This window comes from Macaca mulatta, chromosome 19 (genome assembly GCF_049350105.2).
Source record: "Macaca mulatta isolate MMU2019108-1 chromosome 19, T2T-MMU8v2.0, whole genome shotgun sequence".
Classification (NCBI taxonomy): Eukaryota; Metazoa; Chordata; class Mammalia; order Primates; family Cercopithecidae; genus Macaca; species Macaca mulatta.
Genome location: NC_133424.1, coordinates 45,595,056 through 45,607,421, shown reverse-complemented (window position 1 = coordinate 45,607,421; position 12,366 = coordinate 45,595,056). Strand labels below are relative to the sequence as shown.

At 45.3% G+C, this 12,366-nt stretch overlaps 1 protein-coding gene across 5 annotated transcripts in view; it reads right to left on the bottom strand.

Annotated features, from left to right (window-relative positions):
- The window catches only part of GARRE1 (granule associated Rac and RHOG effector 1), a 99,054-nt gene that overhangs the window by 80,142 nt on the left and 6,546 nt on the right, over window positions 1-12,366 (bottom strand). The window contains exon 1 of one of the 5 annotated variants that reach the window (XM_015123517.3): window positions 8,849-8,898. The gene's annotated coding sequence lies outside the window, so the exon portion shown is untranslated. 5 annotated transcript variants of the gene reach the window in all.

Genomic DNA, 12,366 nt, shown 5'->3' with positions numbered 1-12,366 from the left:
GAAATAAGGTTCTGTTTAAAATAAATAAATAAGCTAGTGAAGACATGCCACATCCACACAAGTACTCCCCAAAGAAATGGACCAGTCACTAAGTGTCTACGACGTGCCAAGCATTATACTTGGAGCTTTAGATATAAAATAACTTGAAACAGCTGATATTAACTGTGGGTAAGAGCCAGGCACTGTGCTATGCACTTTACATGTTATCAAATTTATTTATTTATTTATTTATTTATTTATTTATTTTCGAGACAGGGTCTTCCTCTGCTGGCCAGGCTGGAGTGCAGTGGCACAATCTCGGCTCACTGCAATCTCCACCTTCTGGGTTCAAGCGACTGACCAGCCTCAGCCTCCCAAGTAACTGGGAGTACAGGCATGCACCACCACGCCTGGCTAATTTTTGTGTTTTTAGTCGAGATGGTTTTCACCATGTTAACCAGGCTGGTCTTGAACTCCTGACCTCAAGTGATCCAACCTCCTTGGCCTCCCAAAGTGCCGGGATTACAGGCATAAGCCATCATACCTGGCCATGTTATCAAATTACGAGGTTATCACAATGACCCCGTAAGGTAGGTGAGGCATCTAACAAGATGAAGTGAGTTCTTCACGTTCTCAACACATGGCTAAGAGAATGGTCACCACACAGCTAGGTCTGGGACATGGCAATCTGCTGCGAGAGATTGAGCTCTCCATCCTCGCACCATCCCACCTCTGTCAAATATCCAGACCACGGCACTCTGTTTACCACTCTTAGGAGATGGTTAAGGCTGTCAGCTTCTTGGAACTGAGGCGAAGTTAAGCTGGAGCAATGAAAAGTGACTTCTCTCAAGGAGATCATGCTCCATATCACTGCTGACGATTCCCAAATTCAACTCTCCAGTCAAGACCTCCCTCTCCAAGGACCAGACCCATGAGGCATCTCCGCAGGGTCTTCAAGTTTTACCTCTTCACGGCCAGGCATGGGGGCTCACGCCTGTAATCCCAGCACTTTGGAAAGCTGAGGTGGGTGGATCACCTGAGGTCAGGAGTTTGAGACAGCCTGACCAAAACCCTGTCTCTACTAAAAATACAAAAATTAGTCAGGCATGGTTGCGGGCGCCTGTAATCCGAGCTACCTGGGAGACAGGCAGGAGAATCACTTGAACCCAGGAGGCAGAGGTTGCAGTGAGCCAAGATTGCATCACTGCACTCCAGCCTGGGCAACAGAGCAAGACTATGTTTCCAAAAAAAAAAAAAGTTTTACCATCACCTTTCCATTTCCCACTCCTCCTGCTACATTTACTGCCTTGCTTGGTCAAAGGCACAACCAACTTTTAACCTAAACCAGATGGTCCCTGTCCTGTTCCCTGACTAGCCTGTCCTTTCAATCCTGCAATCCTGTTCACCATAGTGCCAGTTCTATAGCAACTGCTCCATAAATGTTACCTATTGTTATTATTATAGCCTAAATGCTTCTCATCGCCTCCTTTACCCTTGCACTACTCAGCTTTCAAGGAACTTGACTCCCAGAGCAAGCAAAATCAAGGCATAGAAGCTGACAGAATGCCTTCTATGAGGACAAGAAGCTAGCCTGCCAAAGGCTCAGGCCCTAGCTTTTTTTTTTTTTTTTGAGACTTGCTCTGTGGCCCAGGCTAGAGTACAATGGCATGATCATAGCTCACTGCAGCCTTGACCTCCCAGGCTCAAATGTTCCTCCCACCTCAGCCTCCTAAGTAGCTTAGCTAATTTTTATTTTTTGATTTTTTGTAGAGATGGGGTCTTCCTACATTGCCCAGGCTGGTCTCAAACTCCTGGGCTCAAGCGATCCTTCTGCCTCAGCTCCCAAAGTGCTGGTACTACAGACATGAGCCACCGTGCCCAGCCCCTAGCTCTTTCAATGAAAGTACACAGAAAAAGCCCGGCGCGGTGGCTCACGCCTGTAATCCCAGCACTTTGGAAGGCTGAGGCAGGTGGATCACGAGGTCAGGAGATCGAGATCAGCCTGGCCAACATGGTGAAACCCCGTCTTTACTAAAAAGACGGGTGTGGTATGGTGTGTGGTGTGGTGTGCGTGTATGGCGCACACCTGTAGTCCCAGCTACTAGTTAGCCTGAGGCAGGAGAATCACTTGAACCTGGGAGATAGAGGTTGCAGTCAGCCAAGACTGTGCCACAGCACTCTAGCCTGGGCAACAGAGTGAGACCCCATCTCAAAAAAGAAAAAAAAAAAAAGTGCACAGAAGGTATACCTGAATGCTAGCTGAAGCTGATAGAGCACAGTACGCTCTAAGTAGCAAACTAACAATTATGAGAATGTCAGATATGGAAGTAGAAACTAACAAATGGCTTCAGTCCCAGGGAACCAAACATTCTCCTTTATTCTATTTTATAAATTAGTAATTCAATTCTTTAACACAGTGGTTCTCAACAAGTGGGGAAAAGTATAATTATGTGTCCCTCTCTGCCCTACCAATACCTGGCAATGTCTGGAGATGCTTTGGTTGTCACACTGGGCAAGTGCTAGTGGGTAGCATCCAGTGGGCAGAGGCCAGAAGTGCTGCTGAACATCCTGTAATGCACAAGACAGCCCCTACAAAGAATTATCCACCCCAAAATGTTAATAGTGCAGCTCTTAAGAATCCCCGATAAACTAATGCTTTGAGCACCTTCCATATTCAAGTTAACTAATGTATAACAAGTTACTTCTTTCTGGGGAGATGATACAAACTTTCTCCATAAATTAAGCTATAACCGGTCCATAAGATAAAAAGAGGCATCATCAAAAAAGAGACTGATAAATGCTAAATAAGTCGTTTAGAAAATAAATGCCATGAGTTCAGATGAAGGAGAGTGCCATTGAGGCTGAGGCCCTCCTCAAAGATATCAGAGAGAAGACTGGGCTCCTCAGTTCACTTCAAGCTGCCAGTCAAGGCCCGCTAGAGAGTAACCAGAATCCACCTTCCCATCCTTACCTGCAACAAGGCCTCTCCCTTCAACTTAACCTTCCCTCAAGCTGCAGAGGCCACAGGGCCACAACATCCCACCCACACTGTTACTGCTGAAAAAGCCCTTACCTCCTCTTCACAAAAGTGCTGTCCTCAAACTAAACAGCAACCCCTATCTCCACCCACAAGGCTGAGGACATGATGTCACTTCAACCCAATCATAAAATCATGTTCCTATGACTCCCAGAGGAAGAAGGTAGTGAAAAGACTAAGGTGGAAAATGCCTTAAATGGCTCAGGCCCTAAGGCCTTGTCCTCTGCCACCTAAAATCACTGCTTAGCAGCAGCCAGCCAGGAGCCGCCTCATTTCCTGTGCAACTGCGGTAAAAATAGGAAGTGGGGGAGGAAGTTCACAAAGCAGAAACAAAAGTAATCACTGCCTAGCTTCCTGAACACAAATCACCGAGCAGGGAGGGTATCATTAAAACATCACAAGAGAAAGGCGGGCATGGAGAGCAAGGCCAGAGGAAAGGAAGTGACACTTTGGGGTGGGGTCCACCAAGCCCAGACTATTTCTGTGCCTGAAACACTGCTCCAAAAGGAAAATTGGACAAAACTGGACCCAAGTATTAATTCCAAGGAATTAATACTAAAGCATGTTCACTTGAAGACATGCAAAAACTGAACTGTTCTAGCAGAGTAAGAAATATCAATGAAAAAGTTTTAAGGAGGCCAAGATTAAACTATTTTTCTAGTCAACAGGTAGCTACTAAAACAAAACAAGGGCCAGGTGTGGTGGCTCACGCTGTAATCCTAACACTTCAGAGGGCCAAGGCAGGAGGATCACTTGGGCCCAGGAGTTCAAGGTTGCAGTGAGCTATGATCATGCCACTGCACTACAGCCTGGGTAACACAGCAAGAGGAAGGAAAGAAGGAAACAAGGAAAGAAGGAAAGGACAGAACAGGACAGGAGAGGAAAGGAAAGGAAAGGACAGAAGGACAGAAGGACGGAAGGAAGGAAGGACGGAAAGACGGAAAGAAAGAAAGAGAAATAAATTTTATTTTATTTTATTTATTTTTTTTGAGACGGAGTCTCGCTCTGTCGCCCAGGCTGGAGTGCAGTGGCCAGATCTCAGCTCACTGCAAGCTCCGCCTCCCGGGTTCACGCCATTCTCCTGCCTCAGCCTCCCGAGTAGCTGGGACCACAGGCGCCGCCACCTCGCCCGGCTAATTTTTTGTGTTTTTAGTAGAGACGGGGTTTCGCCGTGTTAGCCAGGATGGTCTCGATCTCCTGACCTTGTGATCCGCCCGTCTCGGCCTCCCAAAGTGCTGGGATTACAGGCTTGAGCCACCGCGCCCGGCCTGAGAAATAAATTTTAAAAACAAAACAGAGCTACTATATAACTGATTGGTTGACAAAGTCCGAAGCCCAGGTTATCCTATATTGAGCTATGAAAACTCAGGCGGATAGGAAAAAAACTACTGAATAAACCTTCTAATCAGTGTCAGAATCTATCATAAGTAAAATAAGGAGGCTTCTACAACCATCCCCACCCCCCCCCCCGCCAGTGACACAGGTCAACCCTGTGAGGCTCCAGACACCCAGGATGCAGTGGGAAAGGAGACAGATGCACCACCTGCTTGCTACCAGTCTCACGTGGGAACAACCTGCTTCCACGTGGTGATCCATGACCGCCTCTGGTACTGACATTCACTCTGTAACAATCTACCACCACAAACCATGGTGTTCCTCTATGAAGCCAAAGCAACTTATCATTAGCGGTTCTGAAGAGCTTTTATATTTGGTAATCTACAAACAACTGATCATTTCATTTAAGCAGAAGAACAACTTTTCTAACCACAAGGTCAACGGAGCCAAAATTTACTTTCAAAATAACAGAGGTCTTTAAAAAATAGGTCAAATGTGCTAAGTAGTCATATAGATAAAGAACAGGCTTAATTTTGTTTCAATTGAGGGGTGGTTTGTTGTTTTTGCTTTTATTTTTGGTGGGGGAGGAACAGGAAGATCAATGCATAACATTTTTTTAAGCAGTCACTACATTAATAAGGAAAAAAGTAAATGAAACGGGTAGTAATCACCACATATTGAATTTCTTTTTTCTTTCTTTTGTTTTGTTTTTTGAGACGGAGTCTCGCTCTGTCGCCCAGGCTGGAGTGCAGTGGCTGGATCTCAGCTCACTGCAAGTTCCGCCTCCCAGGTTTACGCCATTCTCCTGCCTCAGCCTCCTGAGTAGCTGGGACTACAGGCGCCCGCCACCATGCCCGGCTAATTTTTTGTATTTTTTTAGTAGAGACGGGGTTTCGCCGTGTTAGCCAGGATGCTCTCGATCTCCTGACCTCGTGATCCGCCCGTCTCGGCCTCCCAAAGTGCTGGGATTACAGGCTTGAGCCACCACGCCCGGCCTGTTTTTTTAAGAGATGGGGTCTCACAGTGTTGCCCAGGCCAGTCTCAAACTCCTGGACTCAACCAATCCTCCCACCTCACCCTCCCAAAGTGCTGGGATTACAAGTGTGAGTCACTATGCCTGGCCTCAATTTCATACAAAGAAAAATAGTGAACATTTAATGAAAAAAAAAATCCAGTATTACTTGGTCCTGATGAGGACAGACCCAGCTGTCTGTCTGATTTTCTGGTAATAAATTGACTTAACTGTACTCTAAGACTATTGTTTTAGTCTTCTTATGAAGTCAAAAGCTCATTCTCAGAACCTGCTGCCATCAAAACAAAGCAAAACAAAACTAGTATTAGAACTCTTGAAGGAATTCTATTAGAGGAACACTGTGAGCCAAAAAAAATCTTTGTTAAACAGAGACCTTCAAAGAAAGAAGAAACAACAAAAAAAAGGGGCAAATCCCCGCCAAGGAAAGTTTTGTCTACAAACACATACAAACCACCACCCATCACCAAAGGATGAACAAAGCTGGCTCCTAAACTTCCGAAAAAGTTTTTTCAGGTAAAATGAAGGTTTCATCTATTTACTAAAATACTCTTGGACCATTAAAAATTTCTGCATCAAATGTTCCCAAGTACTATGAAAACATGACAACAAATTGTGTTGTTGGTGGAAATTCAAATGTAAATCAGGGAATGAAAATAATTTATTTCTAAGTAAATTTTTTTTTTTTTTTAAATCACAGACTGGACGCAGTGGCTCACACCTGTAATCCCAGCACTTTGGGAGCCTAGGCAGGCGGATCACCAGGTAAGGAAATCGAGACCATCCTGGCTAACACAGTGAAACCCCATCTCTACTAAAAATACAAAAAATTAGCCGGCTGTGGTGGTAGGCGCCTGTAGTCCCAGCTACTCGGGAGGCTGAGGCAGGAGAATGGCATGAACTCAGGAGGCGGAGCTTGCAGTGAGCCAAGATGGTGCCACTGCACTCCCACCTGGGCGACAGAGCAAGACCTATCTCAAAAAAAAAAAAAAAAGCACAAAGCACCAGGTGCGGTAGCTCACGCCTGTAATCCCAGCACTTTGGGAGGCTGAGGCAGGTGGATCACTTGAGGTCAGGAATTCGAGACCAGCCTGGCCAACATGATGAAACCCCATCTCTACTAAAAATACAAAAATTAGCCAGGCATGGTGGCAGGCACCTGCAATCCCAGCTACTCAGGAGGCTGAGGCAGGAGAATCGCTTGAACCTGGAAGGTGGAGGTTGCAGTGAGCCAAGATCACCCCACTGCACTCCAGCCTGGGCAACAGAGCAAGACTCCGTCTCAAAAAAAAAAAAAAAATCACAAAGCAATTACATAATTTATTCAAACCTAATTTGTAAAAAAAAAAAAAAAAAAAATCTACACCAGTTAGAAACCTGCAGTTTATTTTTGTTACAGTGTGGTACAATGTGAAAAAGCCCAGGTATCCCAAAAAGTTTTCAAAACGTAAAAAATGGTTGGACTACTGAAAACTAATTATGTCCATTAGAAAGTTATTTAAGAAGACTTAAAATTATATTTTTTTGTTTTTGTTTTTACTTATTTTTTTAAAGACAGGGTCTTGGCTGGACGCTGTGGCTCATACCTGTAATCTCAGCACTTTGGGAGGCCAAGGTAGGAAGACTGCTTGAGCTCAGGAGCTCAAGAACAGCCTGGGCAACATAGCAAGACTTTGACTCTACTAAAAGTAAACAAAAAAAATTAGCCCAGTGTGCTGGCATATATCTGTAGTCCCAGTTACTTGGGAGGCTGAGGTAGGAGGATGGTTTGAGCCAGGGAGATTGAGGCTGCAGTGAGACCCTACAGTCTCTTGCTCTGTAGCCAAGGCTAAAGTACTGCAGCTGTGTGATCACGGCTCACTGTAGCCTCGATCTCCCGGGCTTCAGGCAACTTCCTACCTCAGCCTCCCAAGTAGCTGGAACTTTAGGCACACACCATCATGCCTGGGTAATTTTTTATTTTTTTTTGCAGAGACGGGGTCTTGCTGTGTTGTTCAGGTTGGTCTTGAACTCCTGGCCTCAAGCGATCCTCCCACCTAAGCCCTTCAAAGTGCTGGGATATAGGCATAAACTACCATGTTTGGCCCAAGAAAACTTAAAAATTCTATACTGCCATTCTTAACAACTTTGCACTATGGAACCTATCCAAAATTAACCTCACATGGGTAAAAAAAAAAAGTATTTATCCAGAAGCTTATATATTAACAGATAAATCAAACTATAATTTAGAAATTTTTTTTCTTACTATGGAGAGGGATTATATATATAAATTTTAGATAAACTTAAGATTCAAGACCGTTTCTGAGAATTTAAGGCATCCATAAAAAATGTTATCACTAAATTGTAACATCTCTTCCAAGCTGAGAACACTGACTCCAATTCTGCATACCCAGCAAACCTTCCCATCCCTCAAAAAGACTAGAAAGTCGCCTGGCGCAATGGCTCACACCTGTAATTCCAGCACTTTGGGAGGCCGAGGTCAAGAGATCGAGACCATCCTGGCCAACATGGCGAAACCCCATCTCTACTAAAAATACAAAAATTAGCTGGGTGTGGTGGCGGGCGCCTGTAGTCCCAGCTACTCAGGAGCCTGAGGCAGGAGAATCGCTTGAACCCAGGAGGCAGAGGTTGCAGTGAGCCGAGATCATGCCACTGCACTCCAGCCTGGGCGACAGAGCGAGACTCCTCTGTCTCAAAAAAATAAAAATTAAAAAATAAAAACAGAAAATCAGAGTCACAGCCAGGGAGCCCATTCTTCCCTAGAAATATTTCAGCAGGTCAAACATTAAAAAATGAGAAAATTCTAGGTGATTCCTCACCATCCACTCGCTAGGCAGGGAAGACAGCCCCAGGGAGCAGGCCCGCAATGGTTCACCTCCTGGCTGGCTTCCAACTCTGCCACTTATCTGCGCCATAAGCCTTCACATACTCAAACGTTCACCAAGGTTCTACTAAGTGCATAGCACTGCTCCCAGCATCCAGGATGCAATAGTGAAGAGACAGACATAATGCTTGCTCTCAAGGAGCTTACTGTTAATAAGGGAAAAGGAGAAAATGCTCCTCGCCTTTCAGGTAGATGCTCCAATACAAAGAAACTTCATAGAAACCCCACACTTCCAAAATGCAGTAGTTACGGGTATGGGTATGGGAATCAGACTGATCTAGATGTGAATTCCTGCTCTTAGTAAATATCAGCTGAATAAATGGCACTTACTAACTTTGAGCAAGTCGCCTAACTCTTGTGCCTCAGTACTGCTGAAGATTACATCCATAAAGCACAGCCTCCGCCATACCCTCAGTCTACATAAATGAAAGCTACTGCTCTGAAAGAGGCCCTGGACTAGTAAGAGGGTAGCATTTCATCTTCCACTGCAATTCTTAATTCTGGTCTTCTACTAGTTGAAAACAAACTTCCTCGAACCCCCAAAATCTATTAAGTTAAAACAACTTTCAGAAATAAAACTTACTTTCCTGCAGCTCCGGGCCCAACTCCTAAGTCCAGGCAACAAACTAAAAGAAGTAGTGCCCTGTGCGCTGGAGGGGAAAGAGGTCATGGCTCCTCCCATTTCCCTGCCCACCACTCCCTCCTCTTTCAACCCCAAGCCAGAGGAAAGAACAGAAGGGACACAGTTGAGGAGTGGCATCACCTCGAATTACAAAGTACATTACAAAGTGACTCAAGCACAAGGTTGCAGTGCATTCTCTCCCACCTTGACACCCAGAAGCAGCACATGTCCTTGTGGCTAGTGAGAGGAACCACTTCCGCCTCTTCCTGCCTAGGTCACCAGAACCTGCAGCACCCAAATCTGGGAACCAAGCCAGCTTTCCCCCCCGCCTCTGTTCCCATGCACATACATCCACCTCTGGGACCTGGGGGTGGGGTGAGGGAAGACGCAAGTATTTCCAGGTTTCCTGGCCATAATTAGCATCTAGCTAGTACTTAATCCCAAAATCATTTTTAGTAAGAAAATTATATTTTCTTTCAGGTAGTATCTCGCTCTAATTCCACTTTCAAAAATCTTCCCATTATGATTCTTTGCAACTGTCAGTTTGAAAAAACACTTACCTGACAGTGGCCCAGACACAAGGAACATAATCAAAATGACTGAAAAAAAAAAAGAAAGCAATACTCTATCTAGGCATGAATCCTAAAACAGACTCACAGTTAATGTAGAAGCCTGCGTCAAGAACACTCACTAGCAACACTGGCTATGAGCAATAACCCACGTGCCCTGCATTACGAGGATTGTTAAATACATCACACAGGAACACCTCACAGCCATTCCAAACATCAAGGCAGAGCCACCACACTTCATTGAGTCAAAGATGCCGTCATCTACAAATCGTATCATTGTCTCATATATATGCCAAGAAAAACTCTGCCATATAACAATGACATGCCATCACATGACATGTCCCAATTTCAGGCCTCCTCAAAGCTCTTGTCCTGTTTCTGACTCCTCTGCCTGCCTCAGGCTGGCTGGGACACACAACCTTGGAAAAAGTCCCTTTGTGTTATTTTCCCTCTAGAAATTACCCATATTTAACATCCGCCGTTTTGATGAAACCATCTTCGGCCACCTTAGCTCCCAAGGAGCCTTTTCTGACTCCTGCAACCTCTGCCGTCTCTGTCATTAGCTGGTGCTCTCCCTTTCCAAATGAACTGGGAGCATCAGAGACAGAGGCTGGACACATCTTTACACTTACTGTCATGCACAGCACAGGGACAGAGCAACACAGACAACGACATACACATACCTCCTGGGAACTGTTCCAAGGACTTTACAAATATTAACTCAGTAATGCCTCGCTACAACTCCAGGAGGCAGGTATTACTACCTCTCCATTTTCAGAGGAGGTAAACTGAGGTCAAGGCAGGGGCAGGCCTCGAACCCAAGCCGTCTTACACAGTCCTCACTCTTAACCTCTATGCAGCGTTCACTCTACACAACAGCCATGTACATCATAGACATTTATTATAAAAGTTATTGTTAAAATGAAAACATAGGCCGGGTGCAGTGACTCACGCCCGTAATCCCAGCACTTTGGGAGGCTAAGGCGGGTGGATCACTTGAGCTCAGGAGGTCGAGACCAGCCTGGCCAACATGGTGAAACCCCGTCTCTACTAAAAATACAAAAATTAGCCAGGCATGGTGGCGGGCGCCTGTAATCCCAGCTACTCAGGAGGCTGAGACAGGACAATCGCTTCAACCCAGGAGGCGGAGGTTGCAGTGAGCCAAGATTGTACCACTGCACTCCAGCCTAGACAACAGAACAAGACTCTGTCTCAAGAAAAAAAAAAAAGAAAAAGAAAGAAAGAAAGAAAATACATATACACAGGGAAAAAAATTCACACCATACAAAATGGTATGCAAAGAAAAAGCTAACTCAGCCTAACAGCCTAGTTTTCTGGGGTCTCATCCCAAAAACCACCACTGTTTCTTTTCTGTCATTCCAGAAATTATTTCTGCACTTATAAACCTATTTCATGTGTATCTCTCTCTCTATCTATTGAGACAGGGAGACATTATTTATTTTATTTATTATTTTTGAGATGGAGTCTCGCTTTGTCACCCAGGCTGGAATGCAGTGGCACGATCTCCACTCATTGCAACCTCCGCCTCCCAGGTTCAAGCAATTCTCCTGCCGCAGCCTCCCGGGCAGCTGGGATTACAGGCACCCACCACCATGCCTGGTTAATTTTTGTATTTCTAGTAGAGATGGGGTTTCACCATGTCGTCAGCCTGGTCTTGAACTCCGGACCTCAGGTGATCTGCCCACCTCAGCCTCCCAAAGTGCTGGGATTACAGGCGTGAGCCACCATGCCTGGCCTATATATATATTTTTAAACAAATAAGCACATATTACTTCAAAAGTGGAGAAATTTGTTTAAAATTAGAAAAGCACAAATGGGCAAATATACATTGTTCTGCACCTTGCTTTTTTCACTGATTATTTCTCTGATCTTGATCTACATCTGCACCTGTGCTGTTTTTATTAAATTCTAAGATGTACATATTTTTACATTTTAACTTCGTGGTTTTTCTTGAAGTCAGAGAATCTTAGTGTGCTTGGACTTCATCAGGAAACAGGATCACGAAAAGCTTTTAAACCTATATAAGACAGTGGGAGTTACCTTGGCAGCCATGTGCAGGCTGAATCAAGAAGCAGAGGCCAGGTGAGGTGGCTCTCGCCTATAATCCCAGCACTTTGGGAGGCCAAGGCGGGCGGATCGCCTGAGGTCAGGAGTTCGAAACCAGCCTAGCCAATACAGTGAAACCCCCATCTCTACTAAAAATATAAAAATTAGCTGGACATGGTGGTGCATACGTGTAATTGCAGCTACTTGGGAGGCCAAGGCAGGAGAATCACTTCAACCCAGGAGGTGGAGGTTGCAATGAGCTGAGATCGTGCCACTGTACTCCAGCCTGGGTGAGAGAGACACTCTGCCTCCAAAAAAAAAAAAAGGTAATTCATATTTTGAGGCCAGCGCGGTGGCTCACGCCTGTAATTCCAGCACTTTGAGAGGCCGAGGTGGGTGGATCACGAGGTCAGGAGTTCGAGATCAGCCTGGCCAATATGGTGAAACCCTGTCTCTACTGAAAATACAAAAATAAGCCGGGCATGGTGGCACTCGCCTGTAGTCCCAGTTACTCAGGAAGCTGTGGCAGAAGAATCACTTGAACCCGGGAGGTGGATGTTGCAGTGAGCGGAGAGCCTGCCACTACACTCCAGCCAGGGTGACAGAGCAAGATTCCATCTCAAAAAAAAAAAAAAACAGAGAGACCTGCCAGGTGACATGTGACATGATGCCACACATACCAGAGGTAAGTACCTACATCAAAGGGTTGTTGTGAGGATTGAACAAGGCAATACAGACAAAGCCCTCAGCATCAAACCTCGTTAGCACAGTGAGTCGAAGGACTCAGCACAGGACCTGAAGTGCTGTTAGTGCCCCGTTAGACATTGTTATCAGTTATTTCAA